Below are 16,178 nucleotides of genomic sequence, written 5' to 3' on the forward strand. Positions count from 1 at the left end.
GCGTACACCATTACGCTCTGAAGATACCATGGGCATGGGGAGAGGGGCACGACCACAATAAGCCCAGACTGCGGCTCAACCACACCAGGGGCTCTCAAGTGTGTCGTTCTTTTTTTCTTTTCACCTTTTATTTTTTACCTACAGGACTCCGTTCGTCAGAGGCCGTGTCCGGCAGCAGACCTGCCGAACTCACGATGCAACAGCCAGGGAAGGATCAAAGGCTACAGCGAATATACAGGTGGTCTCCATTACGAGCATTTTTATACACCAGTCCGCAGCCTACCCCTGGAGGGGGACATGTTTAACAGTCCCATCCCTTGCTTATCGCACTATTTGTATCGTTCTGCATTCATAGCAGCACTTATTGAATAAAACAATGCAGCACCTTTTTGCTTATAATTGCATTTCTTTTTCATACATATGTTCATTTACGACATGTCGCATCCGTACACTTTGGTACGGTTAAAACACACCAGGGGCTTATGTTTCCCGCATCATGGTGTGATAAGTCCGAACACTTTCACAAGTGCGGCACCCCGAACTTATAGCATTATATGCATCGGCTCCGAATCATGTCTTGGGTCAATAGTTGGGTTTGCCCGGCTCCCATGTTTTGGTACCTTACGTTCCGTTGTATCGGCTAAGGTAGCACTGGGAGAACCACTGCGATTGCGCCCCAGTTGAGCTGGGTTAACGCCTCAGTGGAGAAAGCTAAAACTGACCGTCATGATGAGGCGAGAGCCGGTCGCTGTTCGAGAGGTTTTTGCGAGTCCTTAAAGACTTATGCCGCTTAGAGCGAGGAGCCGGATCTTGTCCGGCCCAGGCGTGGATAGCGCCCCAAATTCGGCCTTCCGAAGACTAGGGGCTTCGCCGAAATTTAAAATTATAGAATTCTATGGCTAAGTGAGAGTGTTCAAGCATTATAAGTCCGGTTGCCTTGTTCGCTGTGTTGAGCGCCTCCCTAGATGGACCCAAAAATGGGAACAAGAGTGCTCAAGTTTATCCCGAACACCCCAGCACTCGTGGCATGGGGGCTGAAGCCGACGACTTGCCATCTCTCAGATTTGATAAACAGCCGCACAGAAGGTAATATTTTAAATTAACAAGCGTTGCTTAGCGCATATGAACTAAGTTTTCAGCGCACAGGATAACAAAATGCGAGTCTACTCAAAAATTACATCTTTGGAGCACTCCCCCGCAATAGTGCGGGCGCCCTTCAGCACACTCTTATAATACATCTCGGGCGTGCGATGCTCCTTGCCCTCTGGTGGCGGGTCCGTCACAAGCTTCTGGGCATCCATCTTGCCCCAGTGCACCTTTGCGCGGGCAAGGGCCCGACGGGCACCCTCAATACAGGCGGAGTGCTTGATGACTTCAACCCACGGGCACGCATCCACCAGCCGCCGCACCAGGCCGAAGTAGCTCCCAGGCATGGCCTCCTTAGGCCACAGCCGAACTATGAGGCCCTTCATGGCCTGTTCGGCCGCCTTGTGGAGCTCGACCAGCTGCTTCAGCTGGTCGCTAAGGGGCACCGGATGTCCGGCCTCAGCATACTGAGACCAGAAGACCTTCTCCGTCGAGCTCCCCTCCTCGGCCCGGTAGAATGCGGCAGCATCGGACACGCTGCGAGGAAGATCTGCGAACGCTCCTGGAGAGCTCCGAATTCGGGTAAGCAACAGGTAATTAACACTCACATGCTTACTTTGCATGAAAAATGCCTTACCCGCTGCTATTTTCTTCACCGCCTCAATCTCCTGGAGGGCCTTGTAGGCTTCGGCCTTAGCGGCTTTGGCACTCTCAAGAGCCGTTGCAAGCTCAGACTCTCGAGTCTTCGAGTCACGCTCCAGGCTCTCATGTTTTTTCACGAGATCCTGGAGCTCTTGCTGTACCTCCGCCACCCGCGCCTCCTGCTTCTCTCGCTCGGTGCGCTCTGCGGCCGCATTGCGTTCGGCCGCGGCCACCGCCTCTTTCAGGGTCGCCACCTCGTTAGTGGCCCCTGCAATACCCACGTTATCCTTGTCATTCTTTTTGCAACCAAAATCCTTTTCTGTAAGGTACAATTTTAATAAGGTGTTACTCACCTTCCTTGTCCTCGAGCTGCTTCTTGGCACGGCCGAGCTCGTTCTCGGACCGCTCGAGGCTTTCCTTCAAAGTATTGACCTCCGCAGTCAGTGCGGCAGAGGTCAGCAGCGCAGCCTGCAATCCCATATTGACATATTTTTTATGACTCCTGCGTATATCTTTTTAGATCCTCAGTCCGGCTTTTCTTTCCGAACACCGAACCGAGCATCAGGGGCTACTGTCTATGCGGTACCATTTTATACATATTGAAATTCTTACCTCAAAGCCTGTTAGAAGGCTGCTGCAGGCTTCGGTCAGCCCGCTCTTGGCGAGCTGCACCTTCTGAATCACCGCACTCATAACAGTGCGGTGTTCCTCTTTGATGGAGGCGCCTTGAGCGCCTCCAGCAAGTTATCCGGCACCTCCGGTTGGACGGAGGCAGCCGGCGTCACGGTCTTGCCCTTCTTGCGAAGGGGTCGCCCGCCGGACTCCGGAGCCACTGTGGGTTCCGGGGCCGAGTCCGGTGCAAAGTCCGGGAGGTTGTCCTGCGACACCTCCGGGGCCCTCTCCTCCTGGTGGGTCCCTTCCTGGGATCCCACCTCGGCATCGTCCGCATCACGGGGGGTGGAGGCCGTCGGAAGGGAATCCATATCCGACGCACCTAAGGACCCGCTCGACGAAGGCGGGAAGATCATCCTTAGGCGGACTGCAGGGTTGTATGCGGCATTAGAAAGACATTATGTGGCGAAAAATAAAAACCTTGAAGTTATTCGGGAGTCCGGATACTTACGATCTCGCCAGGGGCTTGGCCCTTGGAGGCCAGTCCTCGTCGTCGTCACTGGCGTTGGCGGAGCAGTCCGGGGGAAGAGTTTTTCCCTTCTTGGACCCTTCGGCCTCCCTTGTTGGGGAGGCCTTCCTTTTCTTCCCTCCCCCCGCTGGGGGAGAGGCTTTCTTCTTCTCCTCCTCGCCTTGGTGGGAGGAGTCGGCCTCGGATTCATCATCCGATAGCACCTGAAAACGGGAACTCTTCCGAGTCCCCGTGGCCTTCTTCTTGGCCTTCTTCTCCGGCACCACGTGGGGTGCCGGAGCCAGCAGCCCCGTTAGGCGGGCGTCCGCTGGGTCCTCTGGCAATGGGGCCGGACAGATAGTCCGTTCGGCCTTCGCCAGCCAGTCCTGTCAAAGGTAAAGGGAGTTTAGATCCCGCATAGAGTCAAACTATGGAAAACAAGTGGCAAAATCACTTACCTCGTCAGCTGGACGCTGCGAGCGGAATCCGCGATCTTCGGTAGCGGATGCGGGAGCCTCGGCGCCCTTGAACAGCACCTTCCAGACATCTTCGTACGTAGTGTCGAAGAGCCCGCTCAGAGTCTGGTGCTGCGCCGGATCGAACTCCCACATGTTGAAGCCCCGTCGTTGGCACGGGAGAATCCGGCGGATGAGCATGACCTGGACTACGTTGACAAGCTTGAGCTTCTTGTCCACCAGCTTCTGGATACAGGCTTGGAGTCCGGTCAGCTCCTCCGAATCCCCCCAGATCCGGCCACTCTCTTTCCAGGAGGTGAGCCGTGTAGGGATGCCGGATCTGAATTCGGGGGCCGCTGCCCAATCAGGGTCACGCGGCTCGGTGATGTAGAACCACCCCGATTGCCACCCCTTAATGGTTTCCACGAAAGTGCCCTCCAGCCACGTAACGTGGGACATCCTGCCCACCATGGCGCCTCCGCACTCCGCTTGGCTGCCCTTCACAACCTTCGGCTTGACACTGAAGGTCTTGAGCCACAAGCCGAAGTGGGGCTGGATGCAGAGGAAGGCCTCGCACACGACGATAAACGCCGAGATGTTGAGGATGAAATTCGGGGCCAGATCATGGAAATCTAGGCCGTAGTAGAACATGAGCCCCCGGACAAAGGGATGAAGTGGGAAGCCCAGTCCGCGGAGGAAATGGGGAAGAAATACTACCCTCTCATGGGGCCTGGGGGTGGGGATGAGCTCTCCCTCGTCGGGGAGCCGATGCGCGATGTCGCTGGACAAATATCCGGCGTCGCGCAGCTTCTGGATCTGCCCCTCCGTGACGGAGGAGGCCATCCACTTGCCTCCCGCTCCGGACATAGTTGGAGAAGGTTGAGGTGAGAAGTGCGGACTTGGGCGCTGGAGCTCGAGTTCGCGGAGATGGATAAGCCAAGGAGGAAGAAGGCGCAGGTAAAAGGGTTGGATCTTTATCCCCTTATATGGGCGGACAAAAACATGTGTCCCCACCGGCCTGGTAAAACTCGCTTATCTCCCAAGCGTCACAATCAATGGCGCGGTTGGGTTACCCACGTCCGTATTGATGGGAATCCCGGAATAAGGGGAACACGATCTCTGCTTCGACAAGACGTGCCAAGGAAACCGCCTCGCTAAACGCGCGGAGGTGGAACAATAAAAACAATTCGAGTAAAGGCTTGGTAATGGTGTGACGTCACGCCACAAAATACGTCAGCAGATTGAACTTGTGTAATATTATTCTCTCTACGGTGGTATGTGGAATTTATTTTGCAGAGCCGGACACTATCCTGGTGTTCACAATCTTCTATAAATTATTCGGAGGAAGAACCCGCCTTGCAATGCCGAAGACAACATGCGCGCCGGACTCGTCGTCATTGAAGCCTGGTTCAGGGGCTACTGAGGGAGTTCCGGACTAGGGGGTGTCCGGATAGCCGAACTATCATCATCGGCCGGACTCCAAGACTATGAAGATACAAGATTGAAGACTTCGTCCCGTGTCCGGATGGGACTTTCCTTGGCGTGGAAGGCAAGCTTGGCGATACGGATATGTAGATCTCCTACCATTGTAACCGACTCTGTGTAACCCTAGCCCTCTCCGGTGTCTATATAAACCGGATGGCTTTAGTCCTTAGGACGAACAACAATCATCCCATAGGCTAGCTTCTAGGGTTTAGCCTCATTGATCTCGTGGTAGATCCACTCTTGTAACACACATCATCAATATTAATCAAGCAGGACGTAGGGTTTTACCTCCATCAAGAGGGCCCGAACCTGCGTAAAACATCGTGCCCCTTGTCTCCTGTTACCATCCGCCTAGACACACAGTTCGGGACCCCCTACCCGAGAGCCGCCGGTTTTGACACCGACACCCACCCTTTAATGCAAGTTCCAGAATTAGCATTAAAGGGCCTTACGAACCGGGACAATAGCCCGATTCTGCACTAGTTGCTCCTCCAAGGACGTAGCTTCATCAAGATTTTATTGTTCCTTTGGGTGGCATTCACGGCTGTTTGCCCGGCCGTCATGGTTTGCACATGGCTTGTGTGCCGGTTTACTTGCCTGATACTTTGTGTCATTTCACTGGTTTGGCTTTATTTATATAGTCGGGCTCTATGTCTTCTCTCTCTCTTGCACAGAGAGAAGGAGGGAGGGGGGATGAAGATGAAGATGACTTGTATGCACCAACGGGCTCATGTGCACTCGTGCACTAGGTCCTTGTGCCACCAATCAGGAAGCCATCAAAAGGCTCTAAACAGTTTGACACCATTCACACAATTTGCATGTTCCATGCATAAAAATTTCTAGTCGATTACTGTCGTGGTTCTAAGTCTGACAGTAGAATAGGGGGTAGGTATGGAGAGGCAAGATCCTAGCTATGGAGCAGTTGTGCACACAAGTGTTTTACGAGTTCAGGCCCTTCTCGGAAGAAGTAATAGCCCTACGTCTCGGAGCCCGGAGGCGGTCGACTGGATTATGTGTGTGAGAGTTACAGGGGTGCGAACCCTTCTACCAGTGGAGGGGGGTGGCTTATATAGAGGACGGCAAGACCCCAGCCAGCCCACGTAGCGGAGGGTTAAAGTACATTAAGGTCAGGCGTTACTGGTAATGCCTTACATAAAGTGTCATCATGACCATAAAGACTACTTAATTACAGACCGTTTGGATACAGAGTAGATCTTGAACTCCTGGTGGTCGAGTGAGTCTTCATGGTCGAGTGTCTTCAGGTTGGTCGAGTGTCTTCTAGTCCGTCGAATGGAGTTCCTCTAGGTCGACTGGAAGACGGCTTCTTCTAAAAGATGTCCTTGGGGAGGGTACCTTGTAGAGGTTCATGACCCTACCCTAGGTACATGACTTCATCAGTAGCCCCGAATGGATCGAGGTTTGAGTGGGGAGGGAGTTGGCAATCTTCCCGGCCTGCATTCTGGTGTTGTAAAGGTGTTTTGCTCTGGATCAATGACTTTCAAGTGAGGGGGTCAACTTTTGTTCAGTCGCCTTGATCCATTCTTTATATCTGTCGAGTGAACTTTATGAACTTGGAGATTTCTGAGCGACGGATCGCAGGAGATCTTCCGTTTGACAAGTTGCCCTGCGGTTAGCGAATTTAGTGGGATCCAAAATTTTTGGGAAGCGCGCGAAGCGGAGAAGACCGCGGTACTCGGATGGGATAAGGCAGGGACACCTCGATTCCCGTGCCGCCTTTTTCGCCACGTATCGCCTGCGCGACTGTTTTGGGATTTGACAGGATCGCCTGGGCCTACCTGTCGGCCACTCAGAAGTGACTCCATATAAGGAAACTGGCGGAGGTTTTTTGAACAGTGCCTTCTCATTCTCTCCTCCCTCGCCTCCAGATTCATCCGTTGCGCCCACCAACTGCCCGATGCCGCTTCTCCGTTCCAGCCTCGTCGGCGACAATGGTGAAAGAGAAGACGGCGGCTTTGGAGCGGGCGAAGAAGGCGAGGGCGACAGCGAAGGTGAAGGGGAGAGCGACCAGTCGAGGGGGATCCTCGTCGCAGTCCCGTTTGCCGCAAGGTTGGATCCAGGGTGATTGGATCCGCTCGACCATCACCCAAAAGGATCTCGACGACCTGGCTGACGAAGGCCTGATTGCGCACGGGGCGGCGAGGCTCCCGGGGATGGAGTGGCAGCCACAGCCTCAGGAGGGTGAGTGCGTCCTCTTGGCGACTCATGTAGATCGAGGGTTCTCTCTGCCACCGCATCTTTTCTTTCGAGGGTTTCTTAATTTCTTTGGGGCTCAGCTTCACCACTTTACCCCCAATTCCATTGCCTATCTCGCCGCTTTTGTATCTTTGTGTGAAAACTTCTAGGGTTATCGGCCGCACTGGGGCCTCTTCAAGCACATATTCACTTGTCGTTCTCAAACGGTGAAAAAGGCCAGCCCCAACGACGAGAGAACTCAGGTAATCTAGATGTGTGGGGGTCTCGGGGTCCAGATGAGGAGTAAGAGCGCTTTTCCAGCTATGACCCTTCCCAAGTCAGTCAGAGGGTGGCAGTCGAACTGGTTCTACTGCTAAGACCAGTCGACGCCAAGGCAGTCGACTGGGCTCCCTCCTTTCTCTATGAGTCGAGTGAACAAGCCATCCTCTCTGAAAGTAGTTCCGGACGAGAAGGCTCAGGTTAAAATGTTGATGGAGCGAGTAGTCCAGTTGATTCGTGATGGTGTGACTGGCATGGACCTTCTGGAGGTTTTCCTTCGGCGGCGCATCCAACCTCTCCAGTCCCGGGGCCATCCGATGTGGTTGTACTCTAGTACTAAAGACACCACTCGGGTCCACCCGGAGGAGGTCGATGATGCCACACTGGAGAGGTGGATGACTGCCATCACGGGGAACAAGGACAACCTTTGTGGAGCCAGTGTTGGGGAACGTAATAATTTCAAAAAAATTCCTACCTACATGCAAGATCATGGTGATGGCATAGCAATGAGAGGGGAGAGTGTTGTCCACGTACCCTCGTAGACCGTAAGCGAAGCGTTATGACAACGCGGTTGATGTACTCGTACGTCTTCACGATCCGACCGATCCAAGTACCGAACGTACGGCACCTCCGAGTTCAGCACACGTTCAGCTCGATGACGATCCCCGGACTCCGATCCAGCAAAGTGTCGGGGATGACTTCCGTCAGCACGACGGCGTGGTGACGATGATGATGCTCTACCGGCGCAGGGCTTCGCCTAAACTCCGCCACGATATAACCGAGGTGGAATATGGTGGAGGGGGGCACCGCACACGGCTAAGGAACGATCCGTAGATCAACTTGTGTTGTTGTGCCTAGAGGTGCCCCCCTGCCCCCGTATATAAAGGATCAAGGGGGGAGGGGGCGGCCGGCCTAGGAGGGGCGCGCCAAGGGGAGTCCTACTCCCACCGGGAGTAGGACTCCCTCCTTCCTTGTTGGAGTAGGAGAAGGGGGGAAAGAGGGGGAGAAGAAGAACGAAAGGGGGGCTGCGCCCTTTGTCCAATTCGGACCAGAGGGGGGGCGCAGGCCTCCTTCCTTTTGGCCTCTCTCCTCTATTCCCGTATGGCCCAATAAGGCCCATATACTCCCCGGCGAATTCCCGTAACTCTCCGGTACTCCGAAAAATACCCGAATCACTCGGAACCTTTCCGAACTCCGAATATAGTCGTTCAATATATCAATCTTTACGTCTCGACCATTTCGAGACTCCTCCTCATGTACCCGATCTCATCCGGGACTCCGAACTCCTTCGGTACATCAAAACTCATAAACTCATAATATAACTGCCATCGAAACCTTAAGCGCGCGGGCCCTACGGGTTCGAGAACTATGTAGACATGACCTAGAACTATTCTTGGTCAATAACCAATAGCGGAACCTGGATGCCCATATTGGCTCCTACATATTCTACAAAGATCTTTATCAGTCAAACCGCATAACAACATATGTTGTTCCCTTTGTCATCGGTATGTTACTTGCCCGAGATTCGATCGTCGGTATCCAATACCTAGTTCAATCTCGTTACCGGCAAGTCTCTTTATTCGTTAAGTAATACATCATCTCACAACTAACTCATTAGTTGCAATGCTTGCAAGGCTTATAGTGATGTGCATTACCGAGAGGGCCAGAGATACCTCTCCGACAATCGGAGTGACAAAACCTAATCTCGAAATACGCCAACCCAACATGTACCTTTGGAGACACCTGTAGTACTCCTTTATAATCACCCAATTACGTTGTGACGTTTAGTAGCACCCAAAGTGTTCCTCCGGTAAACGGGAGTTGCATAATCTCATAGTTACAGGAACATGTATAAGTCATGAAGAAAGCAGTAGCAACATACTAAACGATCGTGTGCTAAGCTAACGGAATGGGTCAAGTCAATCACATCATTCTCCTAATGATGTGATCCCGTTAATCAAATGACAACTCTTTTGTCCATGGCTAGGAAAATTAACCATCTTTGATTCACGAGCTAGTCAAGTAGAGGCATACTAGTGACACTATGTTTGTCTATGTATTCACACATGTATTATGTTTCCGGTTAATACAATTCTAGCATGAATAATAAACATTTATCATGAAAATAAGGAAATAAATAATAACTTTATTATTGCCTCTAGGGCATATTTCCTTCAGTCTCCCACTTGCACTAGAGTAAATAATCTAGTTCACATCACCATGTGATTTAACACCAATATTCACATCTGTATGTGATTAATACCCATAGTTCACATCGTCATGTGATCAACGCCCAAAGGTTTTACTAGAGTCAATAATCTAGTTCACATGGCTATGTGATTAACACCCAAAGAGTACTAAGGTATGATCATGTTTTGCTCATGAGAGAGATTTAGTCAACGGGTCTGTCACATTCAGAGCCGTATGTATTTTGCAAATATTCTATGTCCACAATGCTCTGCACGGAGCTACTCTAGCTAATTGCTCCCACTTTCAATATGTATCCAGATTGAGACTTAGAGTCATCTGGATTGGTGTAAAAGCTTGCATCGTTGTAACTTTTTACGACTGGCTCTTTCATCACCTCCATAATCGAGAAACATCTCCTTAGTCCTTACTAAGGATATTCTTGACCGCTGTTCTAGTGATCTACTTTTAGATCAAAATTGTATTCCTTTGCCAAATCTCAGAGCAAGGTATACAATAGGTCTAGTACACAGCATAGCATACTTTATAGAACCTATGACTGAGGCATAGGGCATGACTGTTCATTCTTTTCTATTTTCTGCCATGGTCGGGTTTTGAGTCTTACTCAACTTCACACCTTGCAACACAGGCAAGAACTCTTTCTTTGACTGTTCCATTTTTGAACTACTTCAAAATCTTGTCAAGGTATGTACTCATTGAAAAATCTTATCAACCGTCTTGATCTATCTCTATAGATCTTGATGCTCAATGTGTAAGCAGCTTCACCAAGGTCTTTCTTTGAAAAACTCCTTTCAAACACTCCTTTATGCTTTCTAGAAAAATTCTACATTATTTCCGATCAACAATATGTCATTCACATATACTTATCAGAAATGTTGTAGTGCTCCCACTCACTTTCTTGTAAATACAGGCTTTTCAAAAAGTCTGTATAAAACCATCTGCTTTGATCAACTCATCAAAGCGTGTATTCCAACTCCGAGAGGCTTGCACCAGTCCAGAAATGGATCGCTGGAGCTTGCACACTTTGTTATCACCTTTAGGATTGACAAAACCTTCTGGTTGCATCATATACAACTCTTCTTTAATAAATCCATTAAGGAATGCAATTTTCACATCCATTAGCCAAATTTCATAAAATGTGGCAATTGCTAACATGATTCGGACAGACTTTTAAGCATCGATACGAGTGAGAAAATCTCATTGTATTCAACACCTTGAACTTTGTCAAAAACCTTTTTCGACAAGTCTAGCTTTGTAGATAGTAACACTACTATCAGTGTCCGTCTTCCTCTTGAAGATCCATTTATTTAACATGGCTTGCTGATCATCGAGCAAGTCAATCAAAGTCCATACTTTGTTCTCATACATGGATCATATCTCAGATTTTATGGCCTCATGCCATTTCGCGGAATCTGGGCTCATCATCGCTTCCTCATAGTTCGTAGGTTCGTCATGGTCTAGTAACATGACTTCCAGAACATGATTACCGTACTACTCTGGTGCAGATCTTACTCTGGAAGACCTACGAGGTTTGGTAGCAACTGGATCTGAAGTTTCATGATCATCATCATTAACTTCCTCACTAATTGGTGTAGGAATCACTGGAACTAATTTCTATGATGAACTACTTTCCAATAAGGGAGAAGGTACAATTTCCTCATCAAGTTCTACTTTCCTCCCACTCACTTCTTTCGAGATAAACTTCTTCTCTAGAAAGGATCCATCTTAGCAGCGAATAACTTGCCTTCGGATCTGTGATAGAAGGTGTACCCAATAGTTACCTTTGGGTATTCTATGAAGACGCACTTCTCCGATTTGGGTTCGAGCTTATCAGGTTGAAGTTTCTTCACATAAGCATCGCAGCCCCAAACTTTAAGAAATGACAACTTTGGTTTCTTGCCAAACCACAGTTCATAAGGCGTCGTCTCAACGGATTTTGATGGTGCCCTATTTAAAGTGAATGCATCTGTCTCTAATGCATAACCCCAAAACGATAGTGGTAAACCGATAAGAGACATCATAGATCGCACCATATCTAGTAAAGTACGATTACGACGTTCGGACACACCATTACATTGTGATGTTCCAGGTGGCATCAGTTGTGAAACTATTCCACATTGTTTTAATTGAAGACCAAACTCGTAACTCAAATATTCGTCTCTGCGATCAGATCGGAGAAACTTTATTTTCTTGTTACGACGATTTTTCCACTTCACTCTGAAATTCTTTGAACCTTTCGACTATTTCAGACTTATGTTTCATCAAGTAGATATACCCATATCTGCTCAAATCATCTTGTGAAGGTCAGAAAATAACGATACTTGCCATGAGCATCAACACTCATTGGATCGCATACATCGGTATGTATTATTTCCAATAAGTCAGTAGCTTGTTCCATTGTTCCGGAGAACAGAGTTTTAGTCATCTTGCCCAAAAGGCACGGTTCGCAAGCATCAAATGATTCATAACCAAGTGATTCCGAAAATCCATCTTTATGGAGTTTCTTCATGCGCTTTACACTAATATGACCCGAACGGCAGTGCCACAAATAAGTTGCACTATCATTATTAACTTTGCATCTTTTGGCATCAATATTATGAATATGTGTATCTCTACGATCGAGATTCAACAAACTATTTTCATTGGGTGTATAACCATTGAAGGTCTTATTCATGTAAACAGAATAACAATTATTCTCTAACTTTAAATGAATAACCGTATCGCAATAAACACGATCAAATCATGTTCATGCTCAACGCAAATGCCAAATAACATTTATTTAGGTTTAAAACTAATCCCAAAAGTATAGGGAGTGTGCGATGATGATCATATCAATCTTGGAACTACTTCCAACACTCATCGTCACTTCCCCTTCAATTTAGTCTCTGTTTATTCTGTAACTCCTATTTCGAGTTACTAATCTTAGTAACCGAACAAGTATCAAATACTCAGGGGCTACTATAAAAACTAGTAAGGCACACATCAATAACCTGTATATCAAATGTACCCTTGTTCACTTGGCCATCCTTCTTATCCACCAAATATTCAGGGCATTTCCGCTTCCAGTGACCATTTCCTTTGCAGTATAATCACTCCGTTTCAGGCTTTGGTCCAGCTTTGGGCTTCTTCGCGGGAGTGACAACTTGCTTGCCATTCTGCTTGAAGTTCCCTTTCTTTCCCTTTGCCCTTTTCTTGAAACTAGTGGTCATGTCAATCATCAACACTTGATGCTCTTTCTTGATTTCTACCTTCGTCGATTTCAGCATCACGAAGAGCTTGGGAATCGTTTTCATCATCCCTTGCATTATAGTTCATCACGAAGTTCTACTAACTTGGTGGTGGTGACTAGAGAATTCTGTCAATCACTATCTTATCTGGAAGATTAACTCCCACTTGATTCAAGCGATTGTAGTACCCAGACAATTTGAGCACATGCTCACTAGTTGAGCGATTCTCCTCCATCTTTTAGCTATAGAACTTGTTGGAGACTTCATATCTCTCAACTCGGGTATTTGCTTGAAATATTAACTTCAAGTCCTGGAACAACTCATATGGTCCATGACGTTCAAAACGTCTTTGAAGTCCCGATTCTAAGCCGTAAAGCATGGTGCACAAAACTATCATGTAGTCATCATATTGAGCTAGCCAAACGTTCATAACGTGTGCATCTGCTCCTGCAATAGGTCTTTCACCTAGCGGTGCATTAAGGACATAATTCTTCTGTGCAGCAATAAGGATACACCTCAGATCACGGATCCAATCCGCATCATTGCTACTAACATCTTTCAACACAATTTTCTCTAGGAACATATCAAAATAAACATATGAAAGCAATAACGCAAGCTATTGATCTACAACATAATGTGCAAAATACTACTAGGACTAAGTTCACGATAAATTTAAGTTCAATTAATCATATTACTTAAGAACTCCCACTTAGACATACATCTCTCTAGTCATCTAAGTGATCACGTGATCCAAATCAACTAAACCATGTCCGATCATCACGTGAGATGGAGTAGTTTTCAATGGTGAACATCACTATGTTGATCATATCTACTATATGATTCACGCTCGACCTTTCGGTCTCCGTGTTCCGAGGCCATATCTGTATATGCTAGGCTCGTCAAGTTTAACCTGAGTATTCCGCGTGTGCAACTATTTTGCACCCGTTGTATTTGAACGTAGAGCCTATCACACCCGATCATCACGTGGTGTCTCAGCACGAAGAACTTTCGCAACGGTGCATACTCAGGGAGAACACTTCTTGATAATTAGTGAGAGATCATCTTAAAATGCTACCGTCAATCAAAGCAAGATAAGATGCATAAAGGATAAACATCACATGCAATCAATATAAGTGATATGATATGGCCATCATCATCTTGTGCTTGTGATCTCCATCTTCGAAGCACCGTCGTGATCACCATCGTCACCGGCGCGACACCTTGATCTCCATCGTAGCATCGTTGTCGTTACGCCATCTATTGCTTCTACGACTATCGCTACCGCTTAGTGATAAAGTAAAGCAATTACAGGGCGTTTGCATTTCATACAATAAAGCGACAACCATATGGCTCCTGCCAGTTGCCGATAACTTCGGTTACAAAACATGATCATCTCATACAATAAAATATAGCATCACGTCTTGACCATATCACATCACAACATGCCCTACAAAAACAAGTTAGACATCCTCTACTTTGTTGTTGCAAATTTTACGTGGCTGCTACGGGCTTAGCAAGAACCGTTCTTACCTACGCATCAAAACCACAACGATAGTTCGTCAAGTTAGTGTTGTTTTAACCTTCGCAAGGACCGGGCGTAGCCACACTCGATTCAGCTAAAGTGAGAGAGACAGACACCCGCCAGCCACCTTTAAGCACAAGTGCTCGTAACGGTGAAACCAGTCTCGCGTAAGCGTACGCGTAATGTCGGTCCGGGCCGATTCATCTCACAATACCGCCGAACCAAAGTATGACATGCTGGTAAGTAGTATGAATTGTATCGCCCACAACTCACTTGTGTTCTACTCGTGCATATAACATCAACGCATAAAACCTCGGCTCGGATGCCACTGTTGGGGAACGTAGTAATTTCAAAAAAATTCCTACGTACAAGCAAGATCATGGTGATGGCATAGCAACAAGAGGGGAGAGTGTTGTCCATGTACCCTCGTAGACCGTAAGCAGAAGCGTTATGACAACGCGGTTGATGTACTCGTATGTCTTCACGATCCGACTGATCCAAGTACCGAACGTACGGCACCTCCGAGTTCAGCACACGTTCAGTTCGATGACGATCCCCGGACTCCGATCCAGCAAAGTGTCGGGGATGAGTTCCGTCAGCACGACGGCGTGGTGACGATGATGATGCTCTACCGGCGCAGGGCTTCGCCTAAACTCCGCGACGATATGACCGAGGTGGAATATGGTGGAGGGGGGCACTGCACACGGCTAAGGAACGATCCGTAGATCAACTTGTGTTGTTGTGCCTAGAGGTGCCCCCCTGCCCCCGTATATAAAGGAGCAAGGGGGGAGGGGGCGGCCGGCCTAGGAGGGGCGCGCCAAGGGGAGTCCTACTCCCACCGGGAGTAGGACTCCCTCCTTCCTTGTTGGAGTAGGAGAAGGGGGAAAGAGGGGGAGAGGAAGAAGGAAAGGGGGGCTGCACCCCTTGTCCAATTCGGACCAGAGGGGGGGCGCAGGCCTCCTTCCTTTTGGCCTCTCTCCTCTATTCCCGTATGGCCCAATAAGGCCCATATACTCCCCGGCGAATTCCCGTAACTCTCCGGTACTCCGAAAAATATCCGAATCACTCGGAACCTTTCCGAACTTCGAATATAGTCGTCCAATATATCGATCTTTATGTCTCGACCATTTCGAGACTCCTCGTCATGTCCCCGATCTCATCCGGGACTCCGAAATCCTTCGGTACATCAAAACTCATAATATAACTGTCATCGAAACCTTAAGCGTGCGGACCCTACGGGTTCGAGAACTATGTAGACATGACCTAGAACTATTCTTGGTCAATAACCAATAGCGGAACCTGGATGCTCATATTGGCTCCTACATATTCTACAAAGATCTTTATCGGTCAAACCGCATAACAACATACGTTGTTCCCTTTGTCATCGGTATGTTACTTGCCCGAGATTCGATCGTCGGTATCCAATACCTAGTTCAATCTCATTACCGGCAAGTCTCTTTACTCGTTACGTGATACATCATCTCACAACTAACTCATTAGTTGCAATGCTTGCAAGGCTTATAGTGATGTGCATTACCGAGAGGGCCCAGAGATACCTCTCCGACAATCGGAGTGACAAAACCTAATCTCGAAATACGCCAACGCAACATGTACCTTTGGAGACACCTGTAGTACTCCTTTATAATCACCCAGTTACGTTGTGACATTTGGTAGCACCCAAAGTGTTCCTCCGGTAAACGGGAGTTGCATAATCTCATAGTTACAGGAACATGTATAAGTCATGAAGAAAGCAGTAGCAACATACTAAACGATCGTGTGCTAAGCTAACGGAATGGGTCAAGTCAATCACATCATTCTCCTAATGATGTGATCCCGTTAATCAAATGACAACTCTTTTGTCCATGGCTAGGAAACTTAACCATCTTTGATTCACGAGCTAGTCAAGTAGAGGCATACTAGTGACACTATGTTTGTCTATGTATTCACACATGTATTATGTT

Source organism: Triticum aestivum, chromosome 2B (genome assembly GCF_018294505.1).
Source record: "Triticum aestivum cultivar Chinese Spring chromosome 2B, IWGSC CS RefSeq v2.1, whole genome shotgun sequence".
Taxonomy (NCBI): domain Eukaryota; kingdom Viridiplantae; phylum Streptophyta; class Magnoliopsida; order Poales; family Poaceae; genus Triticum; species Triticum aestivum.